At 36.6% G+C, this 24,163-nt stretch overlaps 1 protein-coding gene across 1 annotated transcript in view; it reads right to left on the minus strand.

Annotated features, from left to right (window-relative positions):
• LOC120529601 (xin actin-binding repeat-containing protein 1) overlaps positions 1-23,648 on the minus strand; it is a 32,409-nt gene extending 8,761 nt beyond the window's left edge. The window contains 3 exon segments of the mRNA XM_039753525.1: positions 2,506-2,562; positions 2,898-3,049; positions 23,513-23,648. The gene's annotated coding sequence lies outside the window, so the exon portion shown is untranslated.
• Positions 23,649-24,163: the final 515 nt, after the last annotated feature.

The following is a 24,163-nucleotide window of genomic DNA, read 5'->3' on the forward strand; positions in this document are numbered from 1 at the left end:
ACACATGAAGTGGATTATTACCGTTAGGACAGCAGAGCCATACATAGACATTTGAGGGACGTTCAAAAAGTTTCCATACTTTTATATTTTCGTTTGAAACGGTGAAGGCTGGAGGAGTAGTAATTGACCGTGTCTGAGAGTATCATGTGGCTGGGTAAAGAAGATAACTATGTAGAAAAGTAATGTCATTTGTTTTTGAAATTCTTAATAAATAGAGTTAAAATAGATTTGAACGTCTCTCATATATCAATGGCCATTATAATAAAAATAATATTTTTCATATGAATATTACTAAAAGAGAAAAGTGGAGAGTAAACATGTTGTTGACACAATAATTATTATTTCATAATAAATTCATATCACTACCAGCGTAAGTACGAGAAAGAAATGAGAGAAAGAAATTTGTGGGACTTGGAGCCGATGATTTTTTAAAGAATAGTATGAATGGTCACTTAAATGAGTCACTTGATTCATGGCACCGGATAATGAATAATATAGTCAAAAAAAATGAATCAATACAATTTATTTACTTTATCTTATATCACATTTGTTTTTTTTCAAATGTTTTTCAAAGGGCTCCGCCATTAACAAAACAAACAGTATTTCTTAACGAGTTTGCAAATAGTTTAACATAACCTGGTTTTCATTTAACTGGGTTAGAAAAAAATACCTAAATTATTCCTAAAAAATGTGTGTACTGTCTGTGTTTCAATGTGGGAGATAAATATTAATTAATAATTTGATGAACTTTCCCTTTAAACTGTTTAATGCGGCCAACCGACATTGTGCTGAATGTTTCAACACTTTGATATTTTCTGGTGTTCTTACAGTTCTTATTGGCCCAAATACAGTATATCCTTCACACTACCACTAGGTTGAAATTTACCCAGACACTTTAGCATAGTGTGACAAGATGGAATTCTTCCTCACTGCGGTACGATAATTTTATTGCAAAATCTTCTTTGCACCTATGATGCAGATTTTCATTCAATATATGCCTGGATAGTGAACACAGGATGAAGTATCGACCATGGCCAGTGAAAATGATTTAAGTAAACAACATATATACCCCAATCATATTCACTCACCTTTTATAATACTGTGATACTCTTGTGCCACATCAGTTACTGTATTTTCATTTTGACAATTTAAATTAGCACCGTAGTTCCCTTACCTCATAATCTTGTTTGTCATTCCCACCTCTCATCCCTTTAATATATGTGCCTTTGCTGTGAATCCTCTCAGTCTGATTATTTCAAAGGTTATGACAGAGAAGGCAGTGTCATGGGGAATATTTTTTAGATTTATGTGCCATAAAAATGAAAGCTCTTTTATTTCACACGCTAAATCGTGGCTGGTATATCACACACCTTGGCCGAACTCTGGCAAGAATGCTACATAATCATGTGGCGACTCGGTGACCCATCACTAACACATCCACAACCCAATTTGAGTCACAAGACATAGTTTAAGAAGATCAGTATATGTAGGATCAAAAGGCAAATTGAGCATTGTTTTATGTCCTGGCAGAGGGATGACCTGTAACTAGATGTGAATTACAAAATGATGCTGTATGAAAGTAGATGGTAGGATTGTGAAGGAAATGTCAGCTGGGATTTCTGGTTTGTTTAGATTTTGATGTTTACATCACTTGTCACTTTTTTTTTTTGGTAGTTTTGTAGGACTGGTAGAAGTGATGAGCCCATCATAAAATATGAAATGTATAATCTTGTTAAATATAAGGGGTGTGTAATAAATGAAATATACCTGAAGATTTTGTTTTTCAAACAGACAAAAGGTTTAGTCACAGAGAGGCAAGCAAGCAAACTTTCACGGGTTACTCATACAGTACAGAGATATTAATAGGTCAGCCTGATTCTCTTCACATAGCTTTTGTGTATACAGAACATTCCATCCAGCAAGCCATTTTACATTTCCACCTTTTCCAATACAGGATCATAGGAAGGTTGATTCAGAGCAGGCACTCTTGGATATAAGGCAAAAACGAGCACTGGAAGGAATGGCAGAATACTCAAAACACATCCCTTTTCTCATCCAACCATTTGAGTTACAAATTAGCCTGACATCATTTTCACTAAAATGGTCCTCCATTTGATCACATAATATGAAAAATTATACAACTAAAGGTAAGCTAATTTTATAATAATTAGTCTTTCTCCCCATATAATAAAACTAATTGAAGAAAGATTAATTTAAGCAGCACTGCTATGACTTTCACATTTAAAAATGTGCCACTGCATCCACTTTCTACTGTGTTGTTTCCTTAGGATGTGCTGTTTCAAAGACTTTACTCCACTTTTTCCAATCCTTATTAATTATTTTTATGCACAGGGTTTTGTTTGATTCATCTGGTTTCTTGGTAAAGCACTTTCTAAAGCTTATTATGAAGGGTGCCAGAGAGCTCATAATGACTGTCCTTACTGAAAGCAATTACAAGCACATAGGTCTCACTATTACTTGACATAACACATTTCTTACTGTTACCTTGTTTGTTTTAAATGAGGTGTCGGAATGAGGTACACTGTCATGTAGGAGGCCAACCTGTGGGGAATAAGCAAGAAAGGTAATTTCACAGAATCCACAAAGTGTTTAAAGAAATTACAGAATATCAAATAAAACATTAGGGCTGTATTGGTTTTAAAAAGGCCAAGGATGGCATAAGTCATGTTTAGAATATATATTAAGTATTCTTAGACTTACAGTGTAAGAAAATGGAGCTTTATTATTAGAGTATATCAGAGTTTAAAGAAAAGAGAAACACTAACTTATCAAATATATTGATATTTATTTGGTTAATGCAAAGAGGCTTTATTTTAAACTTATAAGTCGAATTTAACATTATAGTATATCTAAAAAAAATAAACAGCAATGCTTACGGCCTTTGGTGGACTGTCTGCTGAATTCCGTGTAGTTATTTTTGACAAATAGAGTTCAGAAAGTTCTTTCACTGTAGGCACTGGTTTATCCTGCACTCGGTCAATGTCTTTATTTTTGTCTTCAGGTTCTAAATTTTGTTGATTCTGCTCATCTGAAAAACAGTTGAAATGGTGGCTTATTCAACAAACCCAGGGTTCAGCCTGCGTCATTAATATCAGTCAGAACAATCTACCGGGTAAATGGAATCAGCATTGTTTATGCTATTAACACATCACAGTCAATTTAATTAGACAGAGCAAGAGGTGAGCAATGGTTTCTTTCCTTGCAATGATTAAATCCTGAAAAGTTCTTACAGTATTCTTCATTTACTTTAAAGGACATATTACATATACATCCTGTACAATAGATCAATTGTTTTCAAACTGAGGGCTGAAGGCTCTGCAGTATTGGCCAGAGCTGCCCCGGAGAGGTTGACATTCTTAAAAAAAAAAATCACCAAAATTTTAAATATTCCCTTTAAGTCGCCTCGTGTCATTTTTAAATGAAACATAACCCAAAATGCTCTTTGGTTGTTGCATAAAACTAGTCCTATATTAATGTAGTTAATGAGTAGAAGTGCAGTTCTCTTGACGTGAGCAGCATGAAGGAACACAACGAATGAATAAATGAATAGATAACTGGAGAAAAAGGGACCCTTAAAAGGACCACTAGTTACAGCGGCTGAACCCGAGGCACAATTGCTTGGCTGTATTTGAATTCCACTGCTGCGAGACAAGAAGAAGTCTTTCTCTTTCTATCTCTTTCAGGTCCAAAACCCAACGTTACTGTCTTTTAAGTTTTGGTCAACTGTTTTTTGCGTACCAACACTTTTACAGCAGTTTTAGAAATTGTCAGAATAATTGTGTAGAATATAAATTAAGAAACAAGGACCAAAGTTCACAAATTCCTAATAATAAAGTAACCATGTACATTTATTGTTAGTATTTATTAATATTAATCAATAATATTCAGTAACAATCATTCTTAAAAAATAAATACAGGAACAGATTGAACTAAAAGCAGAACTGGGCAGCCATGAAGCAGGCTCAGCCTTCACATTGACTTCCAGTTATTTTCCTCTTTTTTGTATGTTATTTTTTAATTTTGGCATCTGAATTCATATATAATTGTATCATTTTTGTAAATTAAAAGTAAAGACATTTAGGCTTTCTGTTTTTTTTTTATTTCCTACCATGCCACACTACAGTTTTTAAATTAAAAACAATTAAAAACTAAGAAAAATGAAAAGACACACATATACACAAACACACGTATTTGCATTCCCTTGTTGAAATTCCCAAATACAACACCAGGGGTAAAGTGTAGAAGAAGTTTCACTTTTAGTTGTGCCTATCAAGAGTTGATTACTTAATAATTTAAGAGCGGAAAAATGGTAATACTTCAAAACATTTCGTAAGGAGCACACAAAAAATAAAGGTTAAAACGCCTGGCCTAGAGAATTCAAACAACCTTTGATCACACATGCATCAACAATCTTCTCTAAGCATTTTTGTGGTGGTTATCTGCAGCTAGCATTAACATCCTTGAACCTGGGCCATTGATAGTTACGACTCAGAATTGACTGTACAATGAGGAAACATGACAACAAGAGTTAGTTGCAAATGTGCAAGTAGTGCTTGTTTATTTTCCACAGTGTACCAACAATAAAAAAAGTGCAGTGCAGCTTCTTCATCGAAATATTAATAAACTAGCGACTGGGAGCCCGATCGAATCAGGCTACAAATTCTACATTTGTGAAATCCATACTTTCTCTGCAAAGAATTATTTGTTTTTTTAAGTACTTGAAATGATTTTGTTATCATGGCACTGATTTGTGCTTAAAATAGACCTTTTCGGCCGATGTAATGAAGAGCTGCCTGTTTAAAGGGGCTGCGAGACGTGAACTCAGCTCTTCGGCGCACCTCATTTGATTTTTTCTGGCAAACAAATTTTCAAAACAAACCATATTTTACGACTCTAATCAGAGTCGGAGTAATAATTATGTTGGCGTGGTCATTTTAGATCTGAGATTGGCTAAAATTTAAGCAATGACCATTGTTAATACCCAGCCGTCATTACTCAGTTTGCCAATTGATGTCAGAAGGATGGATGACAAACTTGAACTGCCCAAAGATAGATTTAGACGATAGACGTACCAAGCAAATGGCGATGCATTCTAAATTACTTAAGGTTCCAGAGCTGTCGAAGGGTTTAAGACAGTCGACTTAAGACTCTGGTGCAAACAGTCCTCTGACTCCCTTCCTGGCCACCATCCCTCAGCATCCTCCAGGACGTGCTGAGCCCAGCCCTGTCTTCCCTGTACTAGAAGCCACGATTGCTCCCACTGTCCACACAGCTGTAGGATCAGTTTGGTCCACCCCTGGAGAGCCCTTCATGCCCCTCCATCATCATAGGGTTTTCCCTGACTGATTCCTCATTTCTCTCTGCACTGGATTCACAACAATACTGTTCTCTCTTCTCCATCATCACTACCTTGACTTCTCACCCATCATTCTTTTTTTGTCTTTTTCCTTTCTCCAGTCCCATTTATACTCCTGTTGATGTGGTGTCTTAATTACAATGCATGGAGTGCCGATGTGGAACAGCTGATCCAATTAAGCAATGTGCTTGCCTCCGCAGCAAAGGCCCCGTGGCCACACACATGGAACCTGAGAAGAGCTGGTTTTAAAACTTGAAACCTGCACGCTACCACAAATGATAAAAACTCACATCATTACGATGTGCTTTGATTAATAGGTCATCTTGTATCCAAAATCAAGCTGTGTGACTATTGCTAGCAGTAACCAAGATCCAAGCTCATGGTCTGCTTTACAGCACTAGGTTCATATTAGTGGGGGCCCTGATCGAATGGTACTTTATTGCTGGCAGTTTTTAAAGGGCGCACTTTCAGTGGAAACGTGTATGGATGTGGCTTCATTTCCACACAGTTGTAATTCATTATTTTAATGTTACTATTATCTTTCAGAGATTACAGTTTTCAAAATATAAAATCACTACACTAATCTTTTCTAAAAGATGTTGTTACCACATTTCAAATATATCAGAATTTTATCTGTTGCAATATGAATACTTAATAATAAAGTATAAAACTATTCTAAGTTGTTCAGCTCTATCTACATATTAATCCCTTTCATGGCATGCACATATTTCTTTATAGCTATAACAATGCAATAAAAATGAAGCACAAAACCAAACACACAACATAATAATAAATGTAATTATTATTCACAAATAGCCCATAAACAGGAGTTTAACAAAAAAAAAGCTTAGCCGTATTGTCAAATAAAGAGTAGAAGTAGGGTGAGCAGACGTTCTACATTTGCCATGACATTCCTACATATCAGCCTCAAATTAGGTGTCCAGAATTATTTTTTTAAAAGTCTTAATTTAACCCTTAGTTAGACTAATTCAGGTGAGTTACACAGATGTTACACAATATGTGTTGTTAAACATAAATCTGCACTAGCTGTATAGTGGTGCTTAATCACCAATCACATCAGTTCTATTCAAAATAGACAGAAGATCTGACCAATCAACAAAGGAAGTAACATGTCTAACTGGCTTGCAGGGGTTCTGCTTTAATCCAATGTTATTGATGATAATTGGTGTGCCAGATTGTTCATTAAGACGAGCAACTATGAGTTTATGGTCATTGTTGGGTCTCAGACAATCTGTAGAATTCTAGCAAAATGACGTTAAACAGGCTTTTATGTGCTGATTATATTTCATTATAATTATAATTGTTTATCTTTCAATTTTTATGTTTTATTTGTTTTAACTTATTTATGCATGCACAGTGTGCTTGAGTGTCATGAAAGGTTCTTCGTAGTAAAATATATATTATTATTATGTCATTTTATTTTGGTTAACACTAACCTGATGGAGATGGAAAAGCCCCCAGATGGTGGATTTACTCATACAACACCAGAGGTACCTGTTTGTCTGCTTACAAAAAAACATCTTTTTAGATTCATAAAACATTCACTTTGGGTTTGCTGGGGGTTAGTGCTCAAATTTTAACAGTCTTGGGATCAGGCCTATTAATCGGCAAACTTTCTGTACAAGCATTTTGTGAGATACAGTACATAATTTATTTAAATATACATATATACGCACACACAGAATTATTCTCTATCTTCTGTTATACACTTACTTTATATATTAATCTTGGATTGTTTAACAAACTCTAATGTCTTATACTGACTTTAAAATAATGAGATTAATACTGCAGTTTGTTTTTTATTAGATGAATAATCATTATTAAGTTTTTCTACAGACTTATCTGTTTCCCACATTATAGAAAAATTACCCACAATTAATTTGCTGGTAATATTATCAAACAGTGTTTAGCATTTTTACAAAGGTATAATAATCCTGAAGCATCAAAATATAATATTTTATATGAATTTTATTTTTTATTTTAGTTTATACACCTTTCATTTGCTGCTGTGGGCTGGCGCCCTGCCTGGGGTTTATTCCTGCCTTGCGCCCTGTGCTCCAGCAGACCCCCATGACCCTGAAGTTAGGATATAGCAGGTTGGAGAATGACTGATCTTTCATTTGTTTCTTTATCCTTTTGGGATAATTTAAGTCATTCATGAAAAACTGCTGTCCTCATCACTTTTTCAAATTTGCAGCATCTCTTGTTGTTTTCACATCATAATAACCACATTTCTGAAAGTTAAAATATATATTTGTATATGTTCAAAATATTTTTATACATACATTATTCTAAGTGAATTTTTATGTATGTTCAAAATTAAGATATTGTATGCAACCGGCAAAACTGCAAGTGCGTGTTTTGCATGATACATGCCAATAAAATCTGCCAAATGATACGTAAGTTCTTAAATCTTCTAAAAGCTGAAAATTAAGTACTCTTAACATCTTATCAAGCAAAGTGAAAATCCCCTAAAATGAACTCTCTTATCTAAAAAACTGCCATTCCATGAAGCTATAAACTTGTTCCATTTGTCGGAGCTAAAAATAAACACCCCAAAGAAGGAAGTGCATTCACAACTGGTCAGTGTACAGAATAACCTTTGTCTGGATGTCATTGTAATAATTAGATAATTGACATGCAGTCATCAGTCTTCATCTTCAAAATTCAACAGGAAATCAAGAAAATCACACAACAGAGGCTCCAGAACAGTGAGGGGTAGATATGTTCTAAACTTTAAATAGCTTTCAGAATGATTTTAATCCACTATTTATAGCTTTCACCTTAACAAGATGACATAGTTACTGTAGCAGTGATAGTGTGAAGAGAGAAAACTCTCTCAACACATGCTATAAAGGAGCTAATTTTGTACATGAGGCCATGGCAACATCTTTTATTGACCAGTATGTTTCTCAGGTCAAACGACTAACCATTATTTGCATCTGAAGAAATCATTTTTTTCTAAAATACAATTTTATAAATTAGCGCTATTATTTTTAAAGAAAATTCTAAACATAATAAGTTGATTTAACATAAGTGGTTTGGCACTAATGGATTGTATTGACAAGTCAGGGTCAGACAGAGAACTTTGTGTCTTTATGCAGACAAAAATGTCCCCAACTCAACATCAGCAAAACCAAGGAACCTCTCTGTCTGATCACTCTGAAGGGACTGCATGTGGAGGTGATGCACTGCTGAATGTACTTGGGGGTCCAACTCAATGACAGGTTGGACTGGTCTCATAGTGTACAAGAACTATATAAAAAAAACAGGCAGATCAGGCTCCTTTTCCTTACAAGACTGCATTCCTTTTATGTAGTGTGGCATACGGCTGGAGTCCTCAGGGGGAGCAGCCATGGACGCTGCAATACCTCCCCCTGGACTCTAGATGACTGCCCCCCTGGGTTGGAGCGGTGCCTCGGTTTCCTGCAGGGCTCCATGGGAATTGGAGTTTGTGGCAGCCCTGTTGGGTCCCGCAGGCGCCGCCCTTGGGCTACGGCTGGAACTCCTGAGCCCTTATGGGCAGTGTTTTCACCACACCTGGAAGTGCAGCCGGAACTCAGCAATCAAGCACCTGGAGCACTTCCAGGTGAACTATAAAAGGGACCAGCAGCCACCACTCCGGTAGCTAGAGTCGGGAGGAGGAGGAGGACGAGGTTGCCTGGGAGGAGTGGTGGAGGAAGAAAAGAGTGCTTTGGTGTGTGTTTTATTTGGTGATTATGCGTGGGACTGTGTACTGCCTGTGGGACACAGGGAAGATGTGCACCCACAGGTGAAGAAAAAATAAATTGTTTATTTATATGTGAATTTCCCCTTGGGATTAATAAAGTATCTATCTATCTATCTATCTATCTATCTATCTATCTATCTATCTATCTATCTATCTATCTATCTATCTATCTATCTATCTATCTATCTATCTATCTATCTATCTATCTATCTATCTATCTATCTATCTACCTTACGTGTGCTTCCGTGTCCAGTCTTTTCACAGTAGATAGTGGTGATCTCTGTAATGGCCGGTACGATTTTCTGTGTCAGTAACATTACTTCCAGAAAGGCCTATCAAATCAATAAGCTGATTAAGAAGGCAGGTTCAGTCACTGGAGGCAGTATTGAGAAGGACAATAGAACAGAACTGAAGAACATCATGAATAAGACCGTGCATCCTCTCTCTGCCACACTAGAATGGAGTACTTTAAATGAATTATTCAAAGGAAATGTGTCAAGAAACGCTACTGGGACTCCTTCACACCTACGGTGATACGTCTTTATAAAGCTTCACTTCTGATTTTATCTTTAGCCAAGTCAAAATTTTTTTTTCCCTTCTTTTTTGTAACTCTTGTGTGTTTGAGGAGGATTGTTGTTGTTTGTTATATTATTCCTATACTGCCTGAGCTTCTGAATAAGCTAAATTTCCCCTTGGGATACATAAAATAAAGTACATCTATCTATCAATGAGAAAAATACTATAATTTAAATACTGAATATCATAAGCCATATTTTTAATAAAGTCAGTGAACATCTGTGTTAGCAAGCATCTGCAAAATGAAAGACCTTAGAAGATGTATGCATGGTGTAATATTCAGGTGGGTTTGGGGACTTAGTTAACTCTCTATATGTCACCAGAAGATCAGAGACATGTAGACTGTATATCCTTCATCTGGTGTGTCTTTGAGTGTGAGACATCTGATGAATGCTTAACTCCCTACTGGCAGGTGCCGCTTCAAATCTTATATCACATCTCCAGTTAATTTAAAACTCTGCTGCAAGAGTCTTTACACGGACCAGCAGCAGCGAGCACATCCCACCCATCCTGCTTTGCCTCCACTGGCTCCCTGTGTCTTACAGAATTGAATATTAAATTCTATTAATAACCTACAAAGTTTTAAATGGCCTCGCACTGGACAACATCAGTGACCTTTTCCATTGCTTTGTTCCTGTTTGCCCACTAAGGTCCTCTGATTCTGGCAATCTTGTTGTGCCCCACACTAACCTGCACTCTATGGGTGACAGGGCCTTCAGCTGTGTAGCACCCAAACTCTGGAATGACATCTCTGAATTAATTAGATCAGCTAATTCCATTCATTCCATTAAAAAACAAAGTAAAACTCATCTGTTTAGCAGGGCTTTTAACCACTTTTAACCTCTTTTTACCTCTCTGCCCAGATGCTCAGGATAATTTGTGCATGTGTGTTATATAACAAATGATGTTATTTGTTCAGGCTTTTCTTTGAGTACTGAATTTAGTATTATATGATGGATTATTCTTTCTTTTATTCTATTTAATGCTTTTATATCCTGTGTTTTTTTGTTTATTGTTCTTTGCAGAAACTATTTGTATCATTTTGTTTTGCGATGAGACAAGACCTTTTTGAGATTTTTTCAAGTACTGCAAGAAAAGACTTTTGCCATGAGATTTTTTCAAGTCCCGCCCTCCTCTCAACCATATTCAACCACGCACACAGTCCTCTCACCTCTCATTCGTGTGAATACTTTTGACAGACACACTTCCTGCTCTCTCAGCTCTTATAAATTTTAATGTTTTCCTCATGTTAAGTTCCCAATTAAAGAATAGGTATTATTATTTTCAAATTTTATTGAAGAATTTCATCATGAAGGGTTATCAACAGAAAAGATGAGAACATGGGCAATCCTAGCACTGAGAAACGATGAAGTCATACGAATTAATGCCAAAAATGTTGATCGGTTACACGGCAAATTGGTTAAAAGTGTATCAATAGACTATGCTGAAACAGCTGGTGGTGTCGTGCGGAAGATGAAAACATCAACTCACAATATCCCGAAGAATATCTACAACCGTTAACACCATCCAGTCTTCCACCGCACAAATTACTGTAGAAAGAAGGATGTATCCAAGAAAGGTAATGGAGTACATCTTCTGCGGATAACATTAGAATTAGAAAAAGTCATTTTATTTAATAGAGAGAAAGAAACAAAATTCAATCATGGGAAGTTATACATTGAGTTGTCACGATGAAAGTCCAAACACAGAATCAAAATTCAATGCAATATCGATGAAAATTGAATTCAAAAAATTGTTTTTACTGAAGTTGTACAGTAAAAGTGTAAGTTTAAAAAGTATTTGCGTGTTAATTTCAAAGCCAAACAAAATGAAATCATATTACGCAATGAAAAACTCTAACGCAACATGAAACATAATTTACTTTCAAATTATTACATTTTACTATTTTTTAAAATGGTTAATTACTCATTGTAATACATCTGTATCCCCATACGCGAGTGGCAGAACCGCAAAGAGGCTAGTGCATAGCTCAGGCCCGGGGGTTGGCGAGGGAAGCGAGCAGGGGGCAAAGCCCCTTAGTAATCATTAAAGTTAAATATTTTATAAAAATAATACATTGGTGCTGGGCGGCACGGTGGCGCAGTGGTATTGTTGCTGCCTTGCAGTAATGAGGCCTGGGATTGCTTCCCATGTCCTCCCTGCGTGGAGTTTGCATGTTCTTCCCGTGTGCGTGGATTTCCTCTGGGTGCTCCGGTTTCCTCCCACAGACCAAAGACATGCAGATTAGGTGCATTGGCAATTCTAAATTGTCCCTAGTGTGTCCTTGGTGTGTGTGTGTGTGCTCGCCCTGCGGTGGGCTGGCGCTCGTCCCGGGATTTTTCCTGCCTTGCTCCCTGTGTTGGCTGGAATTGGCTCCACCAGACTCCCGTGACCCTGTATTAGGATATAACAGGTTGGATAATGGATGGATGGATACATTGGTGCTGACTTCTTTTGAATGTGTAACCTGATAATATAAAGACCTCATATCTGATTTCCTTTGCCATTATGGATTAGTAGAATCTCTCTTCCAGAATCATATTTGTGTATGTTAACTTCATGGAGTGGATCTGTACTAGTCTCTGAGATACCTTATAATGTTCTTACTGTTTTGTCCTTTCAACATTAACTTTACACTACCTTTCCCTTTTCTCTTTTTAAAATAAAGATAGGTGGACTAATTGATGTAGCTGTATTGTTAATGTAAGGGTCAATTAACACAAAAAGAAAAATGTATATTTTAAAGATCAGATTTCATGGGTTTGTATTTCAGTGTCTTTATGCTATCTGTATGAGTGACATGTATCTACCCATCAATCCACAGTGCCCACTTCTTCTAGTACTAGATCAAAGGGGACTGAGCCTGTGCTAGCAGCAAACAGTACAAGGCAGCAGTGAACTCTGGACAGGACACATCACCGGACGCGCCTGCATACAAACCTTTCTACAATCTGCGGTCACCAAGCCACCTTGCTGCACATCTTTGGATGGGAAGAAGTAGCCTGTAAACAGTAAATATTTCACATCTAGTTGGTGTTATGGGCTCCATTATCCAAATTTACTGTCATAGTAGAGTTAATTCTCAAGCCTCTTAGCCACTTTGTGTATAACATTTTGCCTTTCTTCTTTGATGAAACAGTAAATGGAAGCGTGAAGCAATGTAAGTGAATAATTACACTACATCTATGAATTGTCCTAACTGTGAATCAGAATCTTTGACATTTTAAATACTTTACCTTGGAGTCTTTCCTAATCTATTTGGCTACTCAGCCAGGAAGTAGCACAGCAGCTTTGAACATTATTAGACAGAGAGTTTGTACTTCCTGAACTGTTGTATTGAAAGTAAGGGTAAAAATCCCCTGACAATTATAACTCTGCTGGACCTTAGTTTGGGATGTTGGAGAAGAACATAAGAACATTAGAAATAAGATGTGACCATTCAGTCCTGCAGGCTAGTATGTAGAGTTAATAGCTAAGCTATCTCAATATCTCATCCTGGTTGTCAAGGTTTCTCTTTCAACTAGATGGTCCGGTAGTTTGTTCCACAGCCCCACAACACTGCATAAAAAAGTGCTTCATGGCTTCAATCCTAAAAGTACTTCCTCTTAGTTTCCACTGGTGTCCTCAAGTACATGATTCGCCGTTACATTGAAAGAGAATCTTGAAAACCTGGATTAGTTCTGCACACAGTCTTCTCTGTTTGAGACTGAACAGGTTTAATTCTCTTAAGCCAATGTCACATTACGCAACTTTGTGTGTGGAATCCCCAACCCAGTTGCTGATCTAGTCACTGCACCATGTCAAATTACACAACTGATAAATCGCAGCTCATGTCTCATTTACCAACTGAGCACTGATCTTCCAACCCAGTCATGCTTGTCCTTTTTCCAAACAGTCAATAGCGTGCTCCTTGACGGTGCCTGCGATTTACAAAGTGTTATCAGATGCAGCAGGTTCAGCAACAATCTCTACCCTTTATTTCTTTTTCCATTGAGTTATGGAATGTAAATTATGAGACAGCAAACACATGTGTTTGTGATATCAATAGCTCATGTGCTGCCTGACAGAGCTGGTGTTGTAAGGGATAATAGCTATGGGGAGTCCAGCCTCCTCATTGCTGAATTCTATACATTGTACTGCCAGCTAAACTCTCATTGGTTTTCAGATCTCACATACAAAGAGACCGCTTCTGCTACCAGTTTGATGTTATCCTAGCAAGTTGCTAGATATGTCACATTAGGCAATCGTTTTTACAGGAGCACACCGATGACTGCCTCTGACCGGCTAAAATTATGTAAATGAAGGCTAACAGTGAAAATCAGTGGAAAAGTCATCTAATGTGGCATGAGCTTAAGTCTGTCAGAGTAGGTCCTGTCCTTAAGTCATGGGATGCACCTGGTTGCTCTTCTTTGCACAGCTTCAAGTGCTGCTCTTTCTTTCTTGTAGCACGTTGACCAGAATTGCACACAATACTACAGATGCAGTGTCATTAAGGTGTCTAATGTGAAAACAGAAAATACATAATATAAAGCCCACTTCTGCTCTTGGAGTGTTAGTGAATGAAAAAAATAATACATTGAAAAATGTTTACTGGGAATAGCAGGGTTGCACTTCAGACAGTTGACTAATTGCCTTACTCAGGTTTGTCTACATTGCTTTATAATAATCCATTCATCGAAAATCTCCCTAGTTTAGTTCAGCATTTCAGGAGTGAAGACTTTCCTAGCAGCACTAGGAATAAGGCAGGAACCATCTTTGGATAGGGCATTGATGCAATTGCATAAATAAATTAATGAATGAATAAACACTAAGATATAAATGCAACTCTAACCTAACATTAATACAAAATTTATAATGAGACACATAACATGAAAGCAACCCTAGATAGGACATCAGGGAAAATGCATAAGTGTGTAAATTTCATTTTGATGGAAAATCCAGTCTAAGTGTTCTCCTTGATTCCCCTTTAGAGTCATTGATTTAAAACCAAATACAGCATACCCAGCAGATACCTGATTTTGTATGCGTTTCCTGTAGACCTAAAATCTGGTCAGCTTTATTTCATGGAGATCAACAATGAAAATCACAAGCTTTACTGATTAATAAAATTTGCTAATGTGATACATTTTCTCTTGTGCTTATTTCTCCCACTGGATTCTGCCATGTAGACAACACTCAATGCCGAGACCTCACGTCAAAGAGGAATTTGGTTTTATAACCTGATGTAACAAAGAGGGGACCTGCTGTATCAATTTGTTGCTAAAAAATATCTAGTCCGTGTTTTATGCCATAAGCTCTGAGTGAACAAAAGATCTGCTGCAGAGTGGCGCCACTCTTGGTTTGGGTCTTAGGCAATTTTTATAGATGGATGAGCATAAAGAATAAATGTCAATAACTCTACTTAAGCCGGGCTGACCTTGTCAACTGCCTCACACAGCAGGTTGCGCTCATCTGTTTGTTTAGACGTGTGGCTTTGCTGGTGATGCTACTGACACTGCTAGATGAAGTCCCATCAGTCTGTCTCTCTTTAGTTCCCCATATCTAATTAGTCTATATATATAAAAATATATACTATGTGTATGTATAGATAGAGTACTATATATACATAAATATGGAGAGATCAGGGAATTATTTTCTGAAGAGTTATTAAGACAGAATTTTCTTTTGGATGTTCTGATTTCCCTCCAGAAGGAAACATCATTTAGAGTCATGAATCTGTCTACAAAATACAGTGTCCTGTGTGTATGGTACTGAATATGTATCTGAGTGCAATACGTTGAGTTGGCATTCTAGAAAAATTGTAATTGTGTCTCATTCATATTCTAGGTGGAATGAGATTATGCAAATATACTAAAAACAATGGACAAAATGTAAACTTTCAAATACTTGATACTTGTCTGGGTACACTGATTTGGCACTAGCAGACAGGTGGGCAGCAAAGCATCTTGTAAGAGGACTGAACGTGAGAGCTACAAGACCCAGGCACATGCACAAAGGGGTGACAAAGAAGTCCCATTACTCTCTCTGGTCTAACTGGCATTTTCCGCACATTAGAAACTAACTGATTACTTCTGATCACAAGCCATGTGCCTTGTTAGAGCCTGGTTAGATTAACTATTATTTTCTGTCACATATGAAAATGAAATATGGCCTATGATACTTTTTGCTATTTATTCCACAAGGATCCTTAATAAATATTTGTGTACTGATTGTGGTTTGTAAGATGCTATGATGTGGAAGATAATGTCCCACACATTCACTTTGCTTATAATGCCTGCATTTGTAATTGGCTTGACACACTTATCAGCTAACTCCCTATCTTCAAAATGTATTAGCAATTTATAAATGAGCTGTTTTTCACAGCGCACAGCATCTTCTGCCTACCAAATCAAGCTTATTCCATCAAAGCAAAACACCATCAACTGCTGGTGTCTCATGTGAGCACATCACCAAGGGACCAGTTTTGGGTTTCAGATTTGGCAGTGCCATTCAAGCTCAGTCGGGTCAGGTATGCTGACAGAGCTGGAAGTATTTTATTCTACATACAGCAGCCTAAAGAACAGAGTTCAACTAATGCTGGATATATTCACAGATTTTTAAGGCAATCTGAGTGTTCCCCATCACTGTTTCAGTTGCTAAAAATCAATGCCACATTACTGGTATAAACATCACCTGCTAAACAAAGTTTTTCCAAGCTCAGTTTGGTTAAGTCTGAATTCAGAAATCAATGAGGACAAGAACATCTTTTTGAAGTTCTGATTCTGTTGATATATATATATATATATATATATATATATATATATATATATATATATATATATATATATATATATATATATATATATATATATATATCACTATTAACAAAGGAAGCTATTGCAATCTATCAAAACTTAGGATCCAAAGAGCAGATTTTCCTATAAAGCCCAAAAGCAGACAAACCTCATTTTTGTTACTGAGAGCCCTTAATACAATAGACACAATACATATAAAATCATCTTGCATTGTACGCGAGGGTTCTGGAGCATAAAACATGTACTTTCCTTGCTGAATGCTTCATGCACAAAAAATGGTTGCATATCATACAAGATGATCAGGTCTAGTGGATTCCTGAATATCTGACACATCTATATAGGGAAAAAAGCCTTTGACTTAATGTGAACTCTTGCTGTTAAGGTCTATACGATATTCAGGAAGCTACATGGGAATTCCATTATATACTGTTTTGTTTTGTTAATATGTGCTACATTAGGAAAATAAACAGTAGGCAGAGTAGAGGAGGTATAGTGACCTTCTTGATAATCTAACATAATCAACAATCACAGAGAAAGGGTTGTGAATAGTATAATGGTGATTCCTGTGAAAAATTAACTTTTATTTTAATCCAAGATTAAAATGTAACAAATAATGTCCTTTATAGTGCCCCTTCTCCCCTTTTGAGCTACTGCCCAAGAGAAGGTCTTTGCACATCACTGACAAAACGTTCGGTTAGTATTCTAGCCTGACTTATACTGCGAGCCTAAGAAATCATTTAAAACACATATGATCTGTTTATCATGTATAACTAACATAACATTAAATTCTACAAACTGCTTAATCCAATTCATGGTAGCCTGAGCCCAGAGTTTATCTTGGCATCACTGGACATTAGGCAGGAACCAACACTGGAGAGGATGCCAATCCATCTCAGAAGCACACAGATTTACACATGACCAATCTAGTAAGCTTATCTTTGGGATGTTGGATGAAGAAACCCCATGTAAACATGGGGAAGACATGTAAACTCCACAGAGACAGTGATTTGATTAAGATTAGTGCTGTCTAATATATATAAGACAAGAAGCTGTTGCTCCTTATAAACACTTGGTAAACCAATTTCTTATGTTGCACGAGTACTCGGGTGTTGTACCGTGTTAGCCATTATGGACGTAATGAGAAGTCAAGCAAAATGACACCTTTTATTGGCTAACTAAAAAGATTACAATATGCAAGCTTTCAAGGCAGAAGGGTCCTGAGTTGCCTTGAAAGCTTGCATATTTTAATCTTTTTAGTTATCTAATAAAAGGTGTCATTTTGCTTGACTTCTCATTATGTTGCACTATAAATGGCATTTTACATATAAATATTCCACCTATCCTACTCTTCTTGCACTGTTAAGACCTCACAAAACACTACTGTGGAACACTTCATATCTCTTGATCAGAGCCACACTGATCTTTTTGTTTGTGTTCTTTCACAGAAATTCAAAGACATTTTTCAAAGTAAAAAAAGAAGACGTTAAGCTAACTCTCAGATTGGAATCACATATTTCTCAAGGCCTCAATTACCAAGTAACTATAACCTCTCATCTTCATGTTCTCTAATGGCTGCTTTTTCTTGCCTGCTCTTACATTTTCTCCTTTCATCTGCCATTGGCCTTGTCCTTTACTTCCCCTCCTATATAAGTTACCTGCTTTTTCTTTTCAGTTGCACTCTTGGTGAAGGCTATGTAGCTGAAACATTGTGTCTTTCACCTTCTCTCGTTTTCAGTGTGGAAGTTTGTTTTTTATTTTTTTCTTTATATCCTGCTTAATTCATTCTGCGGTGATGGAAAAGCAGGTCCTAACTGGCAGCCTTGTCTGCATTGATGGAGCCCGCCACAGGCAAACTCACCCACACTCGCGCAGTTACACATGCTGAGCCAGTTAACACACTCCAATCAGTCAAACTCGTACATATTTAAATTTGGGAAGAAAACTGAAACCTTGGAGAGGTACCCACAAGATACAGGGAAAATATTAAAACTTCACACATGCATTGGCCATGACAAAGTACTAAGCTTCTGCCTAAGTCTATCCTACCTACAGTGTTATTATTATACAGTATAGAAGACTCTTCTTGTACTGTGTCAATGGACAGTGGGATCTGAGTTTTTCACAGTATGCTTTGAATTCCTAACAGCTGAGACTTTAAACTGTAGTTCCAGATTTTACCTCTGAAACATTCAGTAATGCAAAGTCAGACTATAAGCAGTGCTGTTGAAATGCATTACTTTAAAAATTCACCATCCAACAAAGACTGGGTGAGCTGCATAATTAACATTTTGCCAGTTTCATCAGTCTTTTGAGCAGTCAGAGATCTATTTGTAAAGTCTCCCATCATCTGTGGGAGCGATGATCAGCTGTCCACATTTCCCTGCTTGTATTCCTACTGCAGCTTCAACGAGATTTTACTGAGTTAAAGTTTAGAATGTCATCCTTAAGGTAGGGGCAGTCGCTGAACGCCAGGTTGCCATTGTTTGTTTTAGATTCCGGTGGTGTCAAGTGATCTGGCAATTGTCAGCCCAACAGGAATGTGCTATTCCCAGCTCAAATATGTGAAGATGCCTCAATCACTTACAGCTGTTCAGAAAATCCCAGAATGCAGCTGGTGAGGCTATAAAACCTTCAGCTGCCTTGCTGTCACATCCCTGCAAAGGAATCTCCTGCTCCTCCTTTGAAATAAATGTTCTGAAAAATGCATGAAGATTTTTGCACAGCATCTCAGTGCACCAAACTGCAGCAATTTAAGATATGCTAGAAGTTCCAGGCAAATTTGATTTTAAATGGTGTCACCATGCCAATAAAGGCTGTCAACCATTTTCTCACAAACAATGGCCTTGCAAATAACATAAAAGAACTGTGAATGTGTAGCCAGAAAAGGTTCAAGCACCACATTACACACACACACACACACACACACACACACACACACATATATATATATATATATATATATATATATATATATATATATATATATATATACACACACACACGTGTTTGTGTGAAAGGCATTAAATTAATAATAACAATTTATAGTCTAACATAAAAACAAGAAGACAAGAGCAACACCAAAGCATTTACCTTTTCATTGTAGTACTAGTGTCAAGTTCAGATGAGACCTAATGTTTGTTGCCCCCTTTTTAATGTCAATGTGGTGACATATAGCAATGTGACACATCCCTAACACAAAAATTGCAATACCCATTCACAAAATAGTAATGTCATGTTGTCATGAAATAATGACAAAAATATAAACAAGTATAAAAATCAGAAACACATGGAAAGGATGTCAATATGTTAACAAAGTTTCTGACTAGTATAGGCTCCAGTACTCTGCAGCCCACAACTGGAGATGTCTCTTAAATAAAAGAACACCGGTTATCATGTTTTAATGATAAAAGGAATCTCTGGGTCATTTCCTATTTGTGGCTGGAATTCCAGCTTATATGAAAACTGGAGAGCTGATTAAAGTTTTACATTTAAGAACATTTTTAAAAGAGATCATAGTTTTGAATGTTTATTTTTAATTTTAACTCAACTTTGTGGTATATCACCACTGGGGGTAAAGCATTGCTCTATTATTTAGCTCCAAACTGGACAGGCTTCTCTTTGTATCATGTTTTTTCCTTGGGTTCATCTTAGGCTCTTCCAAGGTTTTCACTCCTTCTATAGTACACATGTCTTTATTCAGACATATGCTGACACCTAATTGGTTTACACTCAAATAATTTTCTTACTTTATGTCCATCCATCCATCCATTTTCTAACCCTGCTTATCTTGGTTAGAGACATGGGGAAACTGGAGCCTATCCAAGCAAGCATCATGCACAGGGCAGGAAAAAAATCCCTGGTAGTCCATCACAGGGTAAACAGAAACATTAGTCAATTTTGCAATGTCAATTCACCTAACCTGCATGTCTATGGACTGTGGGAGGAAAACCAAACAGACATGGAGAGAAAATGCAAACTTAACACAGGGAGGACTTAGGAGGTGAACCCCAGCCTCCTTGATTTAAGGCAGCAGTAATAATAAGAAATCAAATAAATAGGAAATATATAAAATATATATGTATATATCCAGTATGGTGCTCTGGGAATAGCCTGAAGCTCTGTTAGCCTGGAAACATATTTACCATATATGCATATTTTATGCTCTGTGTGGTATATATATATAATATATATATACACACACAAATATATTGAACGGGAGTGTGGCATACAGCATGGAAATGTCAGAAAGAACAATATTAAACTAAAAATAATTTCTCTAAAACAAAAGGTGTGAAGAAAAGATGCACATTAACTATAGCTGTCTTATGTATGGTGAGGCACAATCACGGTACGGTTAGCTTTGCTGCCAAAAAACTCCACCCACTATGGTGTGGTTCTCATCCCACTGCATATTCTCTCCATTTTGGTTCTTTCAGAGCACTACAGTTTACTAGCACATGTAAAAGATGTTACACGCTATATAAACTGCAAACTAAGGCCCATTTGAAATTTAAACATCTAGAGACAAACTACAACACAAAATAGATACAAAGCTCTGTGATGCAAAATATGCTTATGCAAAAATAAAACTTCAAATGGAGTGGTTTTGCCTTTACTTAGCAAACGAAAAAAAAACACTTTTGGGGTAAGCAAAATGAACTTGACAAGATTTCTTTAAATAAGCTAAATAATGTTAAACAAATTTCTTAATAAGTCAATAAATCTTACAGATAAGGAGGACAAGCGTTAATGACTTGATGTACAAACTTTACATTTGTTTAAATATCATCAAGAATTCTGGATGATGTTTCTTTTCTAATTGGACTGCCCCTAATTCTGGTAAACATTATTTGAGTAAGATGTCAAAGGGCAGCCACCACACTCTGTTACTCAATGGCTGTCTGTCTGCCACCAAGGTTAACATCTGTGCAGTTCCTCTTGAGTCATTCATGTTTTGGATCTTTAGTACAAACCAAGCCTGGTGGGTGCAATGGAAGAATGAAGACTTCAACCATAAACAAGAAATTTGCTGATGTTGCCCAGTCTTGGATATTCTGCCTTACAGTGCCTTGGCAGCAACTTGTTTTAAAAAGTTAAACCTAAATTTAAAGTCAGGCGAAATGCTATTGTATTTATTTTTTATAAGTTTTTGAAGCGTTTCTTCCATTACTGATAGGATATGAGACAAAAGAACCAGTTTTTAATGACAGCATGTGGCTCTGCAAAATATGTAAGCAAAAAATACTGTCTATATATATATATATATTTGTATATATTTGTATATATGTATGTTTGTATACATCCATCCATTTCCTTAACCCACTTTTTTATTTTTAGAGTGTCTGAAAGACAGAGCCTATCTCAATAACATCTGGAGCAAGTCAGGGCCCTTAATTGGATAGGACACCTAAGGTAAGTCCAACAAAAACCTACACACACCTCAAACTTTGTAAGTGCAGGAGGAAAATCCATCCATGACAAAAAGTAATCCTGCAATGCCACATGGGTAATTACTGGGCTAAGACTCACACCTGGGATTCTAGAGAGACAGCAAGAATCACCACTGTGATGCAGATAGAGTGCATTAGACATCTCTGGCTACTATGTCTCTTTTCGACTCACATTCACACGTGCTATATCGTTTTCTGATTATTACTATTACTATTACTATTCTTCCAAAGCAGTTCTCTTTAGGTCTATTACCCGATTATATTTACACAGAAAGGGTGGCACAGCTTTGCAGTTCTATGGTTCATTATGTGTGGAGTCTGCACGCTTCCCTCTCTCAGAGTCCAAAGCAATCTGGTCAACTGAGAGAGTTAAACTGCCTTCTGTGTGGTGACGCTGATGTGTCTCTTTGATATAATGACTATACTTAGATTTTTGACCATTGTTACCGGTTTAATCTGAAGTCTGGCTGGCACTGCTGTATTGGTACTCTAGGTGATTATTAAAAAGAATTATCATTATTAACGGTTTTGTAATATTGAACCTATATATTCATTTGGGATACTGCTTATTATCAAAAAGAATATATTGAAATTATCATGTTATATAACTGACACCATTACTGTATAATAAAAAAGTGCTTTTAAAATAACAAGAGTTTTAATTAAAAAGCTGAATGCCAAAAATGTTTCGGTTTTTATTCTTTGTCGTATTTATGAACATCTTTAACTTGCTAAGCCCTGAAAATGTTAATTTCAATATGATTTCCAAGCTATCGGTTTTGAGATACATGATAAAAAGTAGAACTTTCTCATCAATGCAGTAACTTTATTTTCCCATTTTTGTTATTGCTACCAGGGTGGTCTTTATTCAGGCCTGGCTTGAGCCAAAAATCGGTGTGAATATCGCAAATGTTTTTTTTTACATGGGATTCACATCCAAGGAAATTACAATTAAAGCCAGTAGTTCCAAAGTGATTCAAATCTTGAAAACTTTTTTTCATTGAATCTATTTGAAATATTAATTTCTGTAAATGAATGAGCTAATAAACTCATTGTAAAAAACACTTGATACACATTATTATTATTATTTACTGTTTGGTAATATTGTAAATGGAAAAATACAAGTTATGATACACTATGTAAGAATGATCCAATTATATTACTGATAATACGATTTAATTAATGAATCATAAAGCAGGACACTCAAGTTGTGATTTTGTGAGAGTATGTCGTCCAATACAAAGAGATGCTCTATGAATTCTCTAGAATTTTGACTTGGGAGTCTCAAAATGAATTGTAAATGTATGGGTTTAATCTCCTAATACTGTCACTTTTGCACATTAAAATCTTTCCATACCAGTTACTTGGAAAAAAAAATCATATTGATTTAAAGTTATGAAATGACAATTTTCATAATAAAAGAAATTGAAATCTGGCATTCAGAATTAAACATTTTTTTCCTCTGCTACAGTCTTTATAATAAACTTCAGTTCACATCCCCAAATTAAGCCTGTTTATGTACACGGTCACATCTAACACAACCATGCAGAAGTAGCGTACTTACTAGTCTGTGTCCTTTTCCCTTTTCCTCCAGCAGTTAGAAGGTCCCGTGTGTCGTGTACAAGTCCTCTATTTGGGAGCTGTGCTCAGCTCTCTGTCCTGCTTTGCTATCCCTACCACTTCTCTTTTGCAGCTCCCTCCCTTGCAGCAGCTGATTTTTATCACTGAGTAGGCAGCTACGTTGGGATGATGAAGCCAGGGTGCTATTTTTGGAGAGCACTTTAACTGGTATTCCATCAGGCTGAATCAATCACTGCTTCTGGAAGTCAGAAGGGACTGGGGCCAGATGACTAACCATACATGACTGAAATACCTTCTGCACCTGTCCTCGGTGACGAGGGTCCAAAAACTGGTGACATGTACATTACAGTCTGGACTGCATCCTAGAACCATTTAGAATGTTTGGCTGATGTCACAGCAAATAATACATACAAGACGTTCATTTTGAAAGAGTGCAGTGAGCTAAGTTCTCTTTTGGTTTTCTAGTAGTGACCACTACCATTTTTCATGGTGGGAGGAGAGGCATTCAGCAATTATACAACGATGCAGATGCAAGTCCAATATGGACATGCAATTACTTTTAATCAAGAGTATTTACAATAGAATAAAAGGTCCTCTTCGTTACTTCCACTTGAATTTGCATCCTCATTGTGCT

Source organism: Polypterus senegalus, chromosome 5 (assembly GCF_016835505.1).
Source record: "Polypterus senegalus isolate Bchr_013 chromosome 5, ASM1683550v1, whole genome shotgun sequence".
NCBI lineage: Eukaryota > Metazoa > Chordata > Cladistia > Polypteriformes > Polypteridae > Polypterus > Polypterus senegalus.